We start from the raw sequence: 10,802 nt of genomic DNA, 5'->3' as shown, positions 1-10,802 counted from the left end.
GGTCTCTGCACTTCCCCTTCTCAAATCCCTCCTCTACGTAAAGGTTAGTTTTGCTCCAAAATCATGTGTACGTTGAAATGCAGAGGACAGTGTGAAAGAAAGGAAGTGAGTTAAAGGGTAAGTAGGAAGAGGCCAGCATACAAAGGCATGGTGTTTGATGGAGGTATTTTCTTTCTCTTTCCCTCCTGGACATTGGCTCAAAAAGGACCTCCAAATTTGACATCAGGTCGTCTGGAGTAGTGTTTTCCAATTTTTCATGTGTGTGTGTTGAGGGGGAGATCTTCTGCTATATCTTTGGGTAGGCTTTGTTAGGAAATATTGAACTCCAGCAACAAGCCCTTCCTGCATGCCTTCCCTATGCCAGACTGGCCATGAGAGAAGCAGCCATGATATCCTGGCCCTCATGAACCTTATAGTCCAGCAGGAGAGAACACAGAAATCACAGAGGATTATTCATTTGCTTGAAAGAAAAAAAAACACCCGGCATTATGAGAGTTCTTAACTAGAAAACATGAGGAGGTGACATTTAAGCTGAGACCTACAGAGTACAATTTTGCCAGTAACAAAAAGATTAGATGAGGGTTTCAGGCAGGGGGAATAGCATGTGCAGAAGCAGTGACAGTCCCCAAATTACAATTTAGGAGGGCCTCAGAGGCAGCAGTTTGACTTTGAATGGTGAGCTGGAAGCTGTTTTTACATAGCATTTTACTTAAGATTTATAAAATAGCAATTGTGCATATTAAAGAAGAGGTGATTTTGGTGCATATTACAAGAAACAAAGCTCCCAAATCTCCCTTGTGCTACTATCACACAGGCGCCATGAGATAGGTCTGGTCTATCTGAAGACCTGAAAGGAGGCAATGGTGCTGGAGCATAAACCTCAGTGTGAGACTGGCTGTAGCCACAACTGAGGCAGAGCCAAGGAGGCCTTGTAGGGAAGGTTACATATTTTAATTTTATCCTTACTGCAATAGGAAGCCATTAAAGGTTTTAAACTGGAGAGTAACATGATCTGACTTATAGCTTAAGATCACTCCAACTTCTTGATATAAATGGATTGCAAGAGACCAGGAGCTAACATCTCTTTAGTTTCTGTTTGGGCCTGTCCCTGAACAATACAGATGCATTACTCATTTAATTCTCACAACAGCCCCCAAACCTGGGTGCTATTATCTTCACTTTACAAGTGAGAAAATTGAGGCCTTTTGAAGTTATATAAATTGTCCAGTGTAACACAGAGAGAAGCAAGAAAATGAATGCAATTTGTTTTATTATTGTGCAATTAATGCATGGGGCAAACTGTACACTCACAAAAAATTTCAATGATTGTTTTATCGTAAAATTCTGCAGGTGGGTGAATGGCCATATCCAGGATACAGTGATCACAGAAGGGTTAATACGTATTTTTGCAGCAAAGATGTTCCTGACCCTGGCTGCTCATCTAAGAGGTAGTGGATACATCCATGTATGATTGAAGCTATTATAGGATTTTGCTCTTAAAACCTCTCTTATCATTGTTAAATATGCGAAAGACCTCTTTTCAATGTTTTGATCTTTTTGACAGGTTGTTTTCCAGGAAGTAGTTGCTAGGAGTAAAAGAGTTTTATTATTTAGAGATAAGTAGAGGCTAGATATCCCATCCCCTTAAAAAGTACAAAACAACAACAAAAAAAACCCTACAGTAATTGACTTGAAAATTATTTTTGTGACACTGTTTGTACCAGCCCACCTGCTTTCTATTTACTTGTGGTTATCTTCTTTTGCTAATGATTCTCTAAAAGCACACACTAAGATTTGTATCAAAATACTATCCTGGAGACTGTTGGGAGTCTGACTGCTAGGGCTCTTTAGAGCCAATTGCTGCCTCTAATGATAGCACATGCATGCTGAGTGATTACAGAGCCCTCTGCCACAGTGTGAGTGCCAGCCGGCTGCACAGTACATGAATTACCCTTAAATATAGTTGCCTTTACATTCTGATAATGTCTATTTCCACAGGGGGATAAAACCCCACCAAGATTAAAGCAGTGGCAACCAGGTTACAGTGACAGCATCCCACACACTGGGGCAAGTTCCCTCCCAGGCCCTAAGGTTCTTGGCTATGTATCTCATTGTCCCTTCTCATACCATCCCTTAACAGTACCTTTAATTATTAACCTAAAGGTGTGTGTGTACTCTTTATTGCTGTTGCAAAACTGCCATATGCTAGGTGTTTATAGCTTCTGTGTAGTCATTGGACTTAAAATGTTCTTTAACCTTGATATTTACAGTGTGTCACCTTGCAATTCCTATAGTATTTGTTGGAAAAAAAATTGACATGAAATTTCAAGCGTAAGTGTTGAATAATTTCCACTTAAAAGCCACAATTGCATGTACCCAGTGCTCAGAATCATATCTTGGACCAAGGTGGCAAGTTTGAGACACCTAGTCCAAGCTCCCACTTTATAGACACGGGAACTAAGGCACTGGGTCCACCAGCTAGGTAATAGCCAGGCTGGAACTAGAATTCCAGTCGCTTGACTCTTAGTTCAGAAATCCTTTAGAAATCTATATACATCATTAAACTTTTAAATAAATAAATAACTTTAGTGTTCAGAATTGGACTTAAAATTTATTTATTGGATTTCTCACTGTACAAGGACTTGCTTTTCTTCTCAATTTGAGGAGACCCTAGCAAGTTACACATTTAAGGGCACTTCCCTTGGCCTACTTCACAACATATTGAGGAAACACTACATTATGAAAGAGATTAAATTTATCTTCATCTTTGTTCTTCATCCTCTCTTCTTCTTTTGGTATTCTTCTCAGTGTTTTTGGTATGTTAAGATGTATTCCAATCTATTCATAGGCTCTGTGCCTTACCATTTAGGATAACTCTTCATAGCTAGACTATTTCCTACCTCATTTCTTCCTCTGCCTACATAAACTTACCGATATAGTATAAGCTATCTCTTATCTCCTCCTCTCAGGTAGGAAGTTAGCAAAGCTCATCAACACAAAAGCTCTGTTTTTGTCTTTCATGAGATGTCAAGTTCTCACCATTTGAGTCACTTTCTTGTATTAAAACAATATTTCTAGACAACCCCATTAAAATGCAATGTTACTAGGAGGTAAAAATCCATGAAGGCAATACTGTGTGAAGGTAGTACACCCTGCTGGAATTAAAATCTAAGTCTGTTTCTCTCCAAATTGTAAGCATTTTCCTTTGTATTATGTCTCTGTCAGTAGAAATGGAAGAGTATCTGGTGTTCGATACCAAGTGTGGCTAATATATACTGAGGCTGCAGATGTCTCTGGATATTTTTTTCTACCTGGAGCATATAGATCAGTGCCTATGTAACCGTAAGATTAAAGGATGAATTACGAAGACATCTTTTTCTTGACTCAAATAATATTTGTTAACTTTAGAGTTAGTTGTGGAAATAAGAACAGCTAGTCAGAAATGGCATTCAATTAAAAAAGCATAAAATATGTTTAGTTGAATTCTCTGATTCACATATTTTGGACACACATTTTTAGGTAAATGGTCGTTTTATAAGCTGACCTTTACATATTTTGCCAACAGGACTGGCTTCTCTATGATTCAATGCTCTTTCTCATACTTTCCTCTCACATTAGATGGATCAATCAGGATACGACAAGTTTTGCTGTGGTAACAAATAGCCCCCAAATCATAGCTTAAAATGACAACGTTGTTTTCTTTGAATTGAAAGACCCAGGTAGACAGAGAAGCCACCAGCTTTAAGCATTAATAGGAGCATAGGGAAAGAGAGAGTAGAAAATTATGCATTGGTTTTTTAAGTTTATAATCACATTTTCCTGGCCAAAGAAATTTGCCCGTATACATCCAACTTCAATAGAGTAGGGATATGCAATCCTACACAGGAAGAGACTGGAAATATTTAGTGAAGAGTGCTAATAAAACCACAGTGGATTATTTGTAATTCTCTGAACCTACTATTTAATGTCATTCTTTTTTTGTTCTTGAAAGAATGCCCTTGTCAACCTATACATCTGAATTTCTTCCTACCAAATGTCACCTCTTTTCTAAAATATTCCATAATCTCCCTAATAGAATTTATTTCTATATCATCTTTACTCACTGAATATACATATATATATATAATGTTTATAGCATCCAGAATACTGTATTTTAATTAGGAGTCTATGTACCTGTGGTTTGTCTACTTCCTTAAACCAAAAGACTAGATTTTATTTATCTCCCACCATATGATTGTTCAGGGCAGAATTGGAAACATGGTGGTTCATGGGCCAAATTATTCTTATAGATTTTTTTTTTGTTTTGACTAAGCTAGTGTTTCAAAAAATTGAGTGAGCTGCTTACTTTTAAAAAGTTAAATTTTATTTATTTTTAAATATCATATTTGTGGAATATCTTAAAGAATTCAAAGGTCTAGCTAACTGTACCTGCATTCCACTTAGCTAAAATTGGCTGGAATGGATTAGTTACTCCCCCTCTAGACAGGACATTCCATTTCCAACTTACTGGAGCATTGTTATTCCCTAATATAGTGCAACCTGGTCTGCTATACTCAACTTACTTACTGAGTCCCTCATTGGAGAAATTATTCCCAAAGATTTTTATGAGCCTAGTGGTGTTTTTGCACCCATAAGCATGTCTCTTGTAGGTATCTGTCCAATGGCTCAAAAGAAATGAGGGCAAGGGCCACATCTAGTTTGAGGTTATATCTCTGGCAACTTTATTGCTAATTAGCTGTGTGACCTTATCAACTTATAATTTCTATAGCCATAAAATTTAGCAATTGACATGTCCCTAAACAGCAATATTACAAAGATAAATAGCTTCTTTGCCTTCAAAGGAAGGATGGATATATATTTTTATTCATATTTGACTGAGGAAATAATCTTTTGTATTTATGTTTGAGGAAGCCAAGAACCAAATAATTTTTTATAAGTTTTTCAATTAAATATTAGTCATCCTTACCTTTTGTAAAGCTTTTGGTTCAATGATATTGTCTGTTGGTTGCACTCTTGAAATACATTCATAGGGTTCCTATATTGCTACCCTATAATTGTATCACCCAGCATTAGTTAGGCAAAAATAAAGTTTAAGAGGAACCACTAAAAATTGAATATTGAATTTGTAATATTTTCTAAACTTATAATTGTTAGAGAAAAATAATGGCTTTCAACATTATAACAAAGCTTCTTTAATTATGAAATAGTTCAAACATAGAGAAAGCGAATATAACAAACACCTGTTATTAGCTACCCAGATGCCATATTTGCTTCAGATTTTAAAAAAAATTAAAAATAAATCATTACAGATACAGTTGAAGCTTCCTGTATTCATCACTTCAATCCCATTCCCCATTATATATACCCAGAGATAATAACCGCTACACTGAATTTCATGTTTACCATTCCTATGCACATTTGAAACTTTGAACCACACATGTATAAATCTATAATAATATCTATTGTTTTGCAAGTTTTACAATCATGGTATTATAATATACATATCCATCTGTAATTTGTCTTTTTTCTCAACATTGTTTTTGAGACTTTTCCATTTTAATACTGGGGATAATTGAATTTAAATAATTTATGTTATCCCATTATATGAAAATATTACATTATTTTAATCTATTCTTGAGACTACTGATAACCATTTAGGCTGTTTCTACAGAGATATTTTATACATTATACTGTTTGTTTTACTATCTGGGGTGCATATGAATAAAATTCTGCCTCACAACATACCGATGTCACTATGAGAAGCAGCCTTATCACAAATCAACATTTCTTTTGTAGAGTTGCTTATTGTGACTTATAACTGGACAGAGGGAATCACATGCTAACTGTAAATGTCAGAAGCTCAAAGAGTAAAGATAAAGTTGAAGGAACCCACAATATACAGATGATTAATATTGATTCTTTTCTACCCCAGAACACCAAAATTTACTACTGTGGACTCTGATACTTTTTTCAAATGTCTGAGTTTTGGATTTTGCTCTATAAATAATGATTTCAGTGGAATTTAATAATGGGTTTCTGAATTGGTACTATGAAATTATCATTGGATGAACATAAATAGGCAAAAGCCCAGGCTTATTTTTCCTTTTCAAGCTTTAAAAATGTGACAAATATCAGATATTGAACCAACATTAGAGTTCATAGCATAAAACCAACATAGCAGCATAATTGATATGGAGCTCATACTACAAACCACAGCTAATTTTTCCGAATTAAAGTGTCCAAATACATATGGCTTATTAGAACATCAATCAAACATCTCTTACCTGAACTTTGGTTTTAATCGTCCCTGAAAGAGAATGCCAAATTCTGATAATACCTACTCTGACTGTCCTCTTGGTATTTTCAGCTGCTCTGGAGGATGACTGCCTATCTTTTAGAGTTCTCAAATACTCTGTAATTCATACTAGTCTTATGGCTGCCAAGTCTTCTTCATTTGATGATATATACTCAACCTAAGTTAACTACTCCTGTTGTAATAACACCCAAATTGAAATTACTTACAGTAAGTTTTCTCTTTGTTATTTATGAGTCATAGTCATCTTTAGCTTTGCTCCATCATTCTGGGACCCAGGGGAAGGAGCGTCCCTTCTTTGAGATACGCTATTCTTGTTGTAAAATGAAAAGAGAAATGACAGAACCAAGCAATTACTCTTAAAAAGTTTCCGCTTAGCACTGGTATATATCATTTTCTTTCACATTTCACTGAAAAGATCAAGGCATAAAGCCAAGCCTACCATTCAACAAGGTGGGGAGGTAAAGTCCTCCCAATGGGAGGGACAAAAATATTTGGGAACAGTAATACAATCTACCACAGGGTTTGTTTTCATTTCCAAACAAGTAGTCTTTTGATTGACTTTTGGACTATTTATAAAATCAAAATTTGGGGGATTTTGCTAATATACAAGTAAGACTTTCTCATCTCTGGGCTGGAGTTTAGTTCAATTTATATTGAACTAATATTAATATTATTTAGTTTAATATTTATATTGAACTAACATTAATTCATACTTTTTATGAATTTACAAAAAATAGATATCAAAATAACTTTAATATCTGCAAGGTCTACGCATATAATTGTGATTTAAGTATAAACAATATTAACTTATATACTGAGCTAATTGAAATTTTTACTATATCATTCTAAATGAAGGAAAAATAACAATCACCCAACTCTCATTCCAACTATCAGGGAACCCTCAAAAAGAATTTCATATAATTAGTATTTTAAACAAAATATTCAATTAGTTTCTTCATATTTGATGAAAAGCTCTCTCACCATTTTTGTGTGATGTTGCAAGGCATAGAGGTTGAATTTAATTTACACGGGTAGAAAATGACAGATTTTTTAGATTTAATTATATATGACATTTACATTTAGTCCAGTTTCGTTTGTTTTATCTAGCAATTCTTTTTTCTTTAGTACTTTTTTTAGTTATTCATACATAGCTGGTACCTTGGGCACTGAGCCTAGCTTTGCTTAATCTGTTTTTGCAGCAGTCTGTTTGTATTTCAAGATGCTTTAGCAATTCTTGGTTTGTTTCCTAAAAATGAAGTAAGTAAATAGTCTCATTTTGGGGAGCTAGTTTCTTCTTAAATGATGTTTTATGGTTGATAGTTTAAAACAATTCTGTTTGGCTTTTCAATAATAGACGTGACAACTGTTATGGCTAACACTTAAAGAGTGCCACTGCCATTGCCTTAAGTGCTCTACATGTATTGATTCATTTAATCCTCACAACCCTATGAGATAAGATACCAACATTATCATTTTACAGATGAGGAATTTATAATACTTATTTTAATACAGAGCTAAATTCAGCTTTGGAAAAATAAGCCATATTTGGCAGGGTTTATCAGGGAGACTAGGAAGTTAGTTAAAGCAGGAAAGCAACAGAAGAAAGGGAAGTAGTAACAGAAGCTTGTTTAGAGGTTTCCTAAACCTTATTCTAATCTCTAAATAGAAGAACAAACAAAAAAATAAGCTTAGGCAATCTTTTTAAGCCATTAGTCAGAGTAGAATTATTTTCTGTTTAGCTCTAGGTCAACAAATAATAATCTTCTAGTTTTTGTTAAGGGTAATATCTGGAATTTATATATAGGTTATATTATGATCTTGAAATGCTGGTCTTTTCCAATCTTCAAAAGAACATAGAAGCTCAAGAACTGTGTTTCCAGGTAGAAGAGAAACAAAATGCATACATTCCAATTTTTCCTTTGGATGTTAATTGCATTCTCAACAGCTATGAGACCATAACCCATTGTAGGATAGCTGCACTTAGTAGCAAAGAGGAAGTCTAAGAGTAGCTCTGACAACCCAGCCACATGTTAATCTGGAGAGCCATTTTCTATTTCTAGATATTTTGATGAACTAGTGCATGTGTAGAAAATCTTTTATAAGCGATATTTTGTTTATGCGATGACATAATTATTAGGTGAATAACCTAATGGAAATAGTAATTAACTCCAATTCATAATTCCAAAGTTGTATTTGATTTAAAAAAATCACTAAAATTTTTTTAAAAAATTAAATAAGATGAAGAAAAGAATCGAATAAAAGCATTAATGGATCACATCTTTATTTGTAGTCACTTCAATTCTCTATAACCTTTTCATTGGTCTTCTCAAAGAAGGGGTTAAATTTCAGCAGACAAGTTTTTCTAAATGTTACAGGAATAACATCTGTCCATTCTCAGGAGATCATCCCTGAAAGTAGAAGCTCTAGAAAATAATCTAGTACTAGGTATTCTTTTATATTTGTTAAGTATACTATAAAGTAGTTAAACTTTTAACCACTGGAAAAATTACAGAAACTGAGAAAAAAAAAAAACAGGAGGAAAATAATAACTGGATCTATCAATAGCTTGGATGTGGCTGAGAGAAAGGAGGCAGTCAAAACTGATAACTAGTTATACCTAAGAGATGGAAAAATAATCAGGTTTGTGTCATTGGTAGTCAGACTGGAAAGGTCAGGCAAAAGTAGCATTTGTTATGTTTTCTCCAAAACTTGATGTTCCTTTTCCTGAATACATTATTACTTTGACTCTTCAAATTTTTGTGACAGGTAACATTAAGTAGTAATAAAAGCCCTCGGAATAATTTGCAATTATCTTAACTTTTTAAAAAAATGTGATTAAGTGCTTTAGACGATAACTTGTTCCATGTTCCTCCGGTTAAAGAGCACACAGAAAAAACTTTAACATGGCAAACTATGACATGTCAAAGGTCACATAACCTGTAGGTACAGCCAGAATTCCTCATTATTAATCTAGGGAAATATTTTAAGATTCATTAGATTACTAAATCTTGTAATTAGTTTATGAAGCACCTGACACCACTTTGTTTCATAAAAATCACCTCATTAACCTTTATGGATCTAGGCATTTAAACATACTTGTGTCAGGAAGCTGTCTAAAAACACTTTTGTCGTGGAGTGGAGTGTAGGCTCAGAGAAAAAGTCAAAAGTTTACCAGATTCTTGGCTCTTTTTCTACAGCTCCAAAAGGATAAATGGATAGTAATACTAGCCTAAAACGATGTAGAGAACCAGTATTCGGTCGCTTCTATTTTTTAATGATGAAGCAGCTTTCATTAAAAAATGTATATATATATACATTTTTCTTTCAAGCAAATTAGTGTTGAGGGAATCACTGCTGTTCAAAACTATTTTTGAGATACTGGTGCATATTTAAAAAATCATGTTTAAAAAGAAAAGCAGCGTATTTTGGAATCTCACCCCCCGCCCCCTTTTGCCCTCCTACGAACTCCAACCCTCCAAATGGCTAAATCGCATAGCTGAAAGGATTTGGCTCATTTTTTCCAAAACACTTCACATCTGGGTAGTCGCCAACCATGGAAAGTTTCAAGTAAATGTAACATTTGGCAGAGGAACGAGGCTTGTTTGGGGCTGCCTTCGTGGGACCGCGGCCCTAAGAGGCGTCGCCACGCGCCCTTGCGGATAGCACAGGGGCCAGCTGCACGCTTGGACCAGCCGAGCTCCTGCCAGCCCCGCGGACCGCCGGCCACCCAGCTGCAGGAGCTTATCAATCTCCCCTGCAGTTTGAGGTCCCGGAGTCCAGGAGTCCATCAGCTTCTTTAAAGAGGAGACCTCTGAATCCCCTGTCCCAAACAGTGCAGCCTCGGGGTTGACAAAGCGAGAGGGAAGGAGCAACTCTGGAGCTCCGCCTGGTTTTCCGCCTCACACGTCAGTTTGATTTCTCTTCCCGCCCCCGCCAGTCCCCCGCCAGTCCCCCGCCCGACTCTTCGCGCATCAAGCGCCGAGAGAAATTTGACTGCTCCAGTCACCAATCAGAAGAGAGGTTGAGAACCTGAGCCAATCGGAGCAGGCTAAGTGGGCAGGCCACCTGCGTCCTCCCGCCCCCAGAAGGGTGAGCGCGGAATGTCTTTGGCCCTCCCCTGCAGTTCAGCCTCAGTGCGGAGTCCTGGGCGGTGAGAGGAGAATCAGCCTCTGGCGGCCTCTGGGGCAGCGGCAGCGGCAGCGGCAACGCAGCCAGAACCTCACCCACACTCACGTCGCTGCCCCTGTCCTTACTTGCCCTCTGGCCGTCCCGCGGGAGAACGCATACCCGGAGAGCTGCGGCCCACGCCCCGAGCATCCTCCTCTGTCGAGCCTGCACTGACTAACCAGGCGGCATGATGCGGCTTCGAGGCTCGACGATGCTGCGGGACTTGCTCCTGCGGCCCCCCGCCTCCGCCTGCGCGGCTCTGAAACGGGCGCAGCCCCTCGCCACCCTATGCCGGCGCGCCCAGGGCGGGGGACCGGAG

General features: G+C 37.1%; 1 protein-coding gene across 2 annotated transcripts in view; it reads left to right on the top strand.

Moving 5' to 3' along the window:
- Positions 1–10,802, top strand: part of GLS (glutaminase) — a 93,557-nt gene that overhangs the window by 9,467 nt on the left and 73,288 nt on the right. Inside the window, exon 1 of one of the 2 annotated variants that reach the window (XM_011355947.2) lies at positions 8,993–8,997. The exons of the other annotated variant lie outside the window; for it this stretch is intronic. The gene's annotated coding sequence lies outside the window, so the exon portion shown is untranslated. Of the gene's footprint in view, positions 1–8,992; positions 8,998–10,802 lie in introns of those variants that run through there. 2 annotated transcript variants of the gene reach the window in all.

Source organism: Pteropus vampyrus, unplaced genomic scaffold, assembly GCF_000151845.1.
Source record: "Pteropus vampyrus isolate Shadow unplaced genomic scaffold, Pvam_2.0 Scaffold2, whole genome shotgun sequence".
Taxonomy (NCBI): Eukaryota; Metazoa; Chordata; class Mammalia; order Chiroptera; family Pteropodidae; genus Pteropus; species Pteropus vampyrus.
The sequence above is the reverse complement of the archived record's forward strand: the minus strand, read 5'-3'. Positions and strand labels throughout refer to the sequence as shown.